Genomic DNA, 9,597 nt, shown 5'->3' on the forward strand with positions numbered 1-9,597 from the left:
AGGGAAGGGAAGGGAAGGGAAAAGGAAAGAAAAGGAGAGAAGAGAAGGGAAGAGAAGGGAAGAGGAGGGAAGAGGAGAGGAGAGGAGAGGAGAGGAGAGGAGAGGAGAGGAGAGGAGAGGAGAGGAGAGGAGAGGAGAGGAGAGGAGAGGAGAGGAGAGGAGAGGAGAGGAGAGGAGAGAGCATTACTCTGGAAGTAATGCCTCTTGTTTATTTCCATGGAAATTACAACAAATATAAAGATTATTTAAATAATATAATATTATTTGATAGAGAAAATACTCAGCTACAAAGCATACTTTTTCAACATTGTCATCACCACTATATATTCCTTTTCATCAACAATCAACAAAAACCTGCATGTCATGCATGTTAAAATCTGCATCAGCAGAGGTGACCCACTCTCAATGCCATCACCACTGAAATGCACCATCCATCTCCTCACTGTGCTCACACTGAGTATTTAATTTGTATGATGTTCAGCAAGTGTCAACAAATGTCTACAGGTGCAATTTTTTTCTGCATGGAGGAATGCAGTGACAAACCTTTGCTTCATAAGCACTTCCATGTCAGAAATCACTTTCTCAGTGTCCCTCTGCTGCCACCTGTCACACAGCAACAAAACTGTATGGAATACTGGTGGAAAAACAACCTCTACTATCATACAACAACATCTGCCTGTGATATCACAGGCCAGCATAACTGGAGGCATTACATTTGGAGTATCCTTCATAGATAAAATGATTATGCAGCAGCTCCCCACAACTTTTTGCTTTGTTTCTCTTTGTGTCTTTTTTTGTTTGTTTGTTTGGTTTTTTTCTCCTGCTAAATCAGTGGTAATTTCTATGTATTAGATTGTCTTTTCAATTTAACAAATTTTACCTGATATTTCACAAAGATTTGAGTCTCTGGGGTGGGAGAAATCTCATCCAGTGTTTTAAAATAGTTTCAATTTTGCTTTATGTCAGTTGGAGACTGGACAATGACAACAAAACCAATAAAAACAAAACATCAAAATCACCATAGAACTACTTTGTAAAGTTCAGACTTGAGACTCAATTGTCTTACACATATGTACTTCTCATGGTGATCTTCATAAAAAGATAAATATTTCTTTAAACACATTCACTTATTATTATGATGGATTGCATATTTTTGTTAATAGTAGCAGAATCCTTTTTTCTGTTCCCCCTCCAAAAAAAAAAAAAAAAAAAAAAAGCTTACATTTTTCAGTTAAAAAACTTACAGATTTCCAGTTTTTCCATAACAATAAATTTGTCTTAAGTGTCTCCAGCTTATGACTGAACTTTATATTGGTTGCTGAATTTAAATAATTGTGTTATCTGATGAGTATTTTATGTGAGAATAACTCACATACTTTGTACAGTACAAGTTTTGCATTCACAAGTGTGAAAACAGAAGTTTAAGCAATTCACTTAATCTGAACTCTAAGAATCTACCTCTGAACTGCTTGCAAAGAAATGCAAGAGCTACTTCCTACTCATTTTGGATTTAATTTCAAATATCACAGGAAGTGCATTTGTTAACAAAACAGAATGAGGAGAAAGAATTGGAATTTCTTACAGATATGTAGATTAAATATTTTTACAACTATGCCAAATAAACTGTAATCCATAGTCAAACATCTATTTTCTTCTTTCTATTTTTACAGCTTTAACCTGTGCAAAATTACATTCTCTGTCATAGTTGACATCTATGTTATTTAAATTATTTTGTCCATAGTCACATCTTCTACAGTATTTGCTATTATATTATGTATTTGTATATGTGTATTTGCTATTATAGTATGGTTACAATTTTTTGTTTATTACTATTTTTTCCCTTTTTTTTTTTATGTGAATTTCTTTATTCCAGGTTGTATATGAACAGTCATAGCAACTTTGTCTGCTGAGAGTATGTCTTTCTTTGGAATGACAAACTGCCTGATTTTACATAGACTACAGCTCTTCTTTACTGGCTAAAGACAGGTAAATTAGTGAAAACTGACATTATTTTTGGCTCAACGCAGAAACTATGGTTCTACTTCCTTCTAAATGATCTCTCATTCTTTCTTTTTTTCTCTTTCTCTTTCTCTTTCTCTTTCTCTTTCTCTTTCTCTTTCTCTTTCTCTTTCTCTTTCGCTTTCTCTTTCGCTTTCTCTTTTTTTTTCCCAAAGTGCCTCTCTGATGTTTTTCCTTTGATGTTGAAATGTGACACAGAAAGATACTGAACATAACTTTATTTTAAAAATTGTAATCTCTGTTGAATACAGCATGATGTACTATAAATCACTAATGGCTCCTACCTTACTGAAAAGAAATAGAGTAAGAAATGTGATAGTTTACGGGCACATTATATCCTACTACAGCAAAAATGGAATGCAAGTATAAATCACATCTGTATCTTAAAAAAAAAAAAAAAAAAAAAAGAAAGAGAAATATAATCTATTTCTGTCCAGAAACTAGTATCAGGTAGAGCCTTGAAGAAAACATCTGGGAGAACTTGGATCCAAGAGAGTACTTACTATTAATTATACCTCCTTTTGACCTTTACTTTGATTTTAAAATTGTTAAGCAGCTTCAAAGACTTTAGATGGTGTTGCAGTACTCAGTTTACCAAAATATATATTGCTAGGAAAATAATATTTAATCTCAATTGAGAGTGCTGTAAAAATTCTAGGTTTATGCTACAGAAATATATCTAGCCTCTTTAGACTGGCTGTGAGTTTATAAGAGTCCATCATCAGTGTTGTCTTTGTTCATTCACATCTACTATATATGCATTTTCCTTCAAAATCTTTTTACAAACTTTATAATATTACCCCCCAAATATTATGGTGCCTTGATAAGAATACATAAAATATAAATATGAATCATATACTACTGTAGCATGCAAGGGAATTCTGTCCTATAGAATAACTGATATTTCCATTGTTATTAACTAGAAAGATTGTCATTATCTGTAGTCATTTTGAGAATGTGTAAGAAAATATCTACTTATTACGCTAAACACTAGTTAGAACGGAAGTGGAGGACAAAATTAAATCCAGTGCTTTTACTTCAACTTAAAAGTGGCAGTAGATATAAGAATAATAATATCATTTGAAAGCTGTTTTAACATTTTAGTTCTCTTTCTGCAGGTATGCATATATTATACTTCTTTATTTTCATAAGTAATAGACAGATTTTAGGAAAGCCAAATTCCAGCTTTTCATATGTTTTTTAATTTTCTCTTTGTGAGTTATGTATAGACCTACATTGCCTGGCTGTAGGAAGGGATAAAAATTCAAATATTTTACAGTAGACTAACTAGCAAAAATAATTACGTGAATTACATCAAATGCACAGTACTGAAAACTCTTGGAAAATGTTGGTGTAACTTCTGCTATAGATTTTTTACTACTCTCCAGAAGTAGACAGATTCGAATCATGTAAGTTTAATCTTAACTATTGTTATATGAAAAACAAAAATACCAATCCTGACTTTCTAATGTTTGTTGCCTGATTGTCCTGATTGGAGTCTAAATTCAAACTACCTTATTCTAGCCTTTGCTATAAGTCTACTTCTAATAGCCATACAACTGTATCTCACTACTCAGTGCAATTCATTTATCAAATTTACACTGGAAAAATCAAAGTCTTTTCTCAACTCTAGAAAAATTATCTTCAAGAGCTTGTCCACTACCATAGGGATTTAAAATAAATAGTCATATTTATCTTCCTTTCAGATAAAACTTCATCAGAAATAACATGTACTATGGAACTGGAGACTTTATCATCTTGTCAGAGTCGATGCTTTAAAGTCAAGCAAACAAGATAACAACCTATCTCTTGCAAAGGTGGAAAAGTTAGCACATAAGGAATGGAAAATGAATGGAGCTTTCAATCTCAAACCATTTTGTAACAATGTGTTAGCTAGTCTTAGCTAAGACTAGTGCCAAGTCTAAGAATATTGGATTTGTGGGTAAAGTTAATTATGTTGGAATTTAAACAGAAAATTTCCTTGAAGGCAATAAAACTATACAACTTCAGTAATATAAGAAATTATTTTTAATAAAAAACACTTGTTTATTATTTAAATATATTATCCATGGAATAAATATGAAAATCTTAAAAAAAGACTCAGTAGTTGTGATTTTTTTTTCCTCCAGCAGTAAATGGGAAAAATCATTAAATACTTAGGGGAGATAGTTAAAAGTATTGCAATATAATTAAAAGTCCCACTGAAGGTATAGTAAATGTATATTTTTGGCAGTAAAGGTTTATCTCGGAAAACTAATATGTAAGTTTCATTGCCCTTCTGAATGAACAGAACAGTGATTTCCTTACCCTTTCTGAACTATTATGTATAAAGTACTGGAAAAGTGTTCATGGCCAAAGTGAATCAGTATAGGAAATAGAATGATTTTTGTTGCAGAGTTTCATGGGAGCTTTCTGTAGTGAGAGGATTCTTGTTTTCTCCAATGACCCCTTTACTGGAAGCTGTGAATACTTTGATATGTGAGAACTTACCCTAGAAGAACAGGGTTGACCTTAAATTTCTTTTTAATTTCTGATAAACAGAATTCACTCTAGAAATGAGAATCTATTTTGCTCTTCTAGATAAGCCCCTAATTATACTGTCTAAAATACTCAGAATTACACCTTCAAATTTTCAATCATCCATGTGAGCACATAGGGCTAAAAATAAACACTTTCATCCAGCAAGATAGGGTTACCTTTGGGAAAACTAACTAAGGTACGTATAGGATTTCTTTAGTAAGTATATAAAAAATGGTATGATGATTAATTCTTCTGTAGTTATTAGAAAGCCGGAATTTCCTAACTGTATGATTTTATTTTTTGCTCTTCTATGGTACTTTGCTATAATGTCATCTAACCTCTCTTCAGAGAATGAAGTGCTTTTTGCTTTTAAATTTTTAAATCATTTATTATTATTTCTCCGTACTGATCTGCACGTTGTTCTTCCACTTAAGACTCCTCCTATGACTTGTAATATAAGGTGAAAAACTAACAGTCATTTTCAAAACAGTTCATCTAGATTATTGTGAGAGACCAGATCAGTTACAACTCCTGCAACAATCAGAATTGTACGTGACATAGAATGAGAGTGACAAGCTGTATATATTTACTCTTTTCCTTGGCATTCATTCCTAAAGAGAAAAAAATAAGGTATCAGTTTATGAAGAAGAAAATACAATGTGAAAATGTGGACTATATTTACTTTCTCTATGTTTTAAGCATTGTCTTGTTCTGAGAAGGAAACAGGGCAGCAAAATCTTTGGATTTCATAAATCACTGTTATAAGTTACATCACATTCTTATTTTTGGACCTGTACAGAGCAAACTACGTTTTATAGGCTCACTGAGATCTAATGGATTAACTTATGTGAGTGAAAAAAAAAGTTTATTGAGAAGTTAAAGAAGATTTATTTTTCTTTTATAATTTTTCCTTGTCATTTAACAATGCTGTAACACAAAGGAAAGTGCAGCAATGAAATCAGAGCAGCAAGCTACACTGAGTGAGGATTTGCTCAAACATAACAGTGGTAGGCAGAGAAATCACAGAAAGGAGCTGTTTACATTCAGAAGGCTATAGGCATGCAGGGATTACCCAAAAAGATACCCTTACCTCCACTGCCAACTCTTAAATAAGGTTTGGGAAAGGGTGGATCCCGGCTCCATCCCTTTCATGTACCTGAGTGCCCCTGGGTTGGCCCTGCCTTCTCACCAGGTGCTCAATCACTATTTCAAGTTGTGAATTAGCATTTCCATGTGTTTTACAGAGTAAGCAGGGTTTTAGATATCACTGGAAATTACAGGTGGCAAAGGTTCAAAGATTTTCTGTAGCTGTGTTACTGTTTCTTCTATTTCAAGTGCTAGAAAGCAAATATGAAAATGGATATTTTTAAATATATCTCTACATATCTAAAATAAAGGGGAACAAAGGATGGCACGGGACTATTTGAAAAAAAATCAAAGGGAGGAATGTAGAAGCACACAGATTTGAAGGTTCAATTTGATGACATTAAATTCCAAGTACATATAATGCAGTGATGGATGAGCACCTTAGAAAATTATGTATCTTCTTATTTAAAATAAAGAATTGGAATATGTTTCTGTATTCCTCTCCAGAATGTCTTCATCCATCTCTATTAAACATTTTCTATTTAATTCTTTGCAGCTATTTGGTGCAAAGGTTTTTTTTTCATGTTCAAGACTTTCAAGTGTTCCATTGCCTTTTCTGTATTACTATACACTCCTCATCTTTAAATGTGTTCATCTGAAAATTTTACTTTCTTGAAATATCTCACAGAAATATACAGTGGTGAAATTGCCAGCACTGGTGTTTTTTGTTGTTCTTGTTCTTGTTGTTGCTGTTTTTTTCAGATCTGGGTAATTTGGATTGATATTTAATCTTCTAAGGATTTAGAATTAAAGCAGAAGATAAATCAGACCACTTTTTTCATAATCACTGTGTAATACATTTCACAGTTACTTAACATATCTAAGTTAGGATCATGAATCTAAGTAGGAAGAAACCAAAAATTATATGGCTGCCTACTGAGATTAGACATGGTAAAGGTGAGAAATTCTGTTTCTCAGGAAGACCTGAATCTTGGTGTTATTCAAATACCAAGAGAATTTCAAAGCTAAAGTTAATGAGTAAAGAAATAAATGCTTCATCAACTATCAGTGTTAAGAAGACTCCATGAGATGTGAGATTTCAGTTTTTCTTGTTCTACCTAATGTTGAAAAGAAGCTTGACTATCTGTCTTATACCTCTTCTAAGGATTTTAGAAGGATTTTAAGCCACTGAGGAAACAAATGTTATATAGAGGAGAACATAGATGATCATTCAGATCATATAGTTTTGGATATCTCTGACCAATGACAACCATAGGAATTAATTTTAAAGAGTCCTCACAGCTCTGCTACTGCCAAAAATAGAAAAACCTGGTGATATTCAAAGTTCAAAGTTTAATTGCAATAGATCACTCATTGTAAACTTCAAAGAATAATAGTAAGCAAGGAGCATATTCTGGGTCTTGAGGAAGTAAAGAATTAATTGACAGGAAAACTATGGAAGGAAAAAAGGAAAACACTTCACTTTTCTTGTTCTCAGTGTGATATATGTCATGTTTCCAAACATGCAACTTGATATCATAACTGCAGGAATAGATTTCAGGTTAGCTAAGGAAAAAATACAAAGTGCCCTTGTAGAGTTTTATCTTTATTTTGAAGTTAATAAAGTCAGTAATATTTTAAAATGCATTGTCCAAATGTTCTTCCAACCTTTGGCCTCAAACTCTGAAGTTCTTTACTGATCTTAATTCTTTTATTTTTCTCAGGATCAGATAATTGAGTACTTCAGAATGTTAGTTCTCCTTGAAAGTTTATACTAATATAAGGAATTAATGTTTAATTACTCTCAGTGTTGGAAAAGAAGCTACTGTATCTCTTACAGTGAATTTCATCTACCATACTTAGGATCTTCTTTTGATGTACACACACATCAAAAAAGCAAGTAATAAAATAAATGCAAGATTAAAAGGCCTTAAGTGATCTGCAGAAGAAATGTAAAGATAATTTAACCAAAATTTCCTTTGTCTACTTTTGCTGTATTTTCTTTTCTTATTGACATGTAAGATTATCTATTGTGTACTGAACCATTACAGGTTTTCAACATAACATCCTGTAAATGTCATCCTCACATCAGCTGGAAACATCAGATCGTTGGTAAGAATAAAAAAAGAAAAAAGAAATTGTATATAGTTTTTCGTGTATTTTATGTAATCATATGCAGATATGTGAATAATTTCCAGTCTAACACGACTTGAGGTGCTCTAATATATTGAATTTGGATATCACTTTTAAAAAATCTTGGAGAAAATAATAATTAAAAAAAAACAAACAGCAGTATGAATTAGTGGGAAGGAAAATCTGATATCTGAGGAATCAAAGTTTTCACCATTTTACGGGCTGGTCCAGCCCGGTTCCGTGATGAGCGGGGTGGAGGGATCCGCAGATCTGCGCCTCCAGAAAAAAAGGAAACAGGGGACCCCAAAATAATTAAGAACAGTGGCAACGATCTGAGGAGAAACAAACTAATTTACTAAGTATATTATCGGAATGCAAGATAACACACTATAATAGAATATAATTAGAATTGAAACTAATAAATCAAATATAATGAGAGAGAGAATGTCTGAAAGGTGGATAGGCCTCACCACAACGCTGAGGTGAGATGCGCAGTCCAGTTGAGCAGCAGGGAGACGGGAGCAGCGCCCACCACGAAGGGCAGGCGAGAAAGAGCAATCAGGCGACCTTGCCAGGAGTTAAACCTCCTCTCCCTGACCGCAAAGTCCCCTGGGGAATGTAGTTTTTCTTCTCTTCAGGGCAGGTACCCATGACTTGAGCATTAACAGTTAAAGTCCCAGTGCCCCACATGATGTTATGATGTGGAATACCGAAAACCAAAAATCACAAAACAATGACATTATATTGAAGGAAAGACAGTTAAAGTTATGACTAAATCATCATTTTACTTCAACTGAGAGTCTGCATATAGTATAATACTTTGTGCAAACATTTCGATTAATTTAGCCTTTTCTAAAGTCAAAATACACCGGGTGAAAGCTAGGGAACTCAAAATACAAAATTAAACTCAACTCTAGATGTGGGCATAAAATACAGTGGTAATATAAGAGGTTTCTTTTGCTTGTTTTTTTAACTGAGATCCTATGTAAATACTTTATGAACACTTTTAGTGCTCTTATAGCAAATTCAGACCAGACTGGTATAAAATATCTGTAGATTTATTTTAATGTAGACAACAAAATAGTATTATAGTATAATAAATGTAACAATATATTAAAAAGATAATAAGTATTATCCTCTTGATGTATTCTTTAACAGGTATTCTATTAGGTCTGCCGGATTATGATGAACAGTGAATTCAAAGGTGAGATGTTCATATACACAGCAGTGGAACAACAAAAAAAAAAGTCCTAATTGAAATGGGAAGAATTGATAAGCTAGGATACCCATGATTGGAATAACAATGGTGCTTAGTTTAGGATTAACATTATACTTGGGCTTTTATACTGCCTGTGAGGAAATGCAAAAACGTACGTGTAAGGATTCATCAATAAATACAATCAATAAATATGTAGTTTACTTTCTTTTCCATTGAGACATATATGATAAACACTTGTTATGCAACAGAGAAACGTTCTCTATTTTCATTCATACAATAAATACATATTTTTCACAATACATTGCACTTAAATTAGTGAAAATCTTGTATCTTGCTGTCTAAACGTGACTTCAGCTATTGATAATATACATTTCATCTTACAGTGTAAAACTACAGTTTGAATTGACTTCTCATAGCATCACTGCTTAAAAAAATAATAAAATTTGTGATAGAAATATGATTTTGTTATTCTGTTATTAACTACATAGAACCAAACAGAATTTAGAAATTATTATAATGACCTTTTAACATTGTTTTAAAAGCCCAGACATAATTTTCTTTTCTTTTCTTTTCTTTTCTTTTCTTTTCTTTTCTTTTCTTTTCTTTTCTTTTCTTTTCTT

At 32.6% G+C, this 9,597-nt stretch overlaps 1 long non-coding RNA gene across 1 annotated transcript in view; it reads right to left on the minus strand.

The window, feature by feature from the left end:
- The window catches only part of LOC122178392, a 20,874-nt gene extending 12,616 nt beyond the window's left edge, over positions 1-8,258 (minus strand). The window contains exon 1 of the long non-coding RNA XR_006178309.1: positions 8,229-8,258. This is a non-coding gene — a long non-coding RNA (uncharacterized LOC122178392). The remainder of the gene's footprint in view (positions 1-8,228) is intronic.
- Between the last annotated feature and the right edge of the window lie 1,339 nt (positions 8,259-9,597).

Source organism: Lagopus leucura, unplaced genomic scaffold (assembly GCF_019238085.1).
Source record: "Lagopus leucura isolate 7727_CA_CO unplaced genomic scaffold, USGS_WTPT01 Super-Scaffold_100001, whole genome shotgun sequence".
Taxonomy (NCBI): Eukaryota; Metazoa; Chordata; class Aves; order Galliformes; family Phasianidae; genus Lagopus; species Lagopus leucura.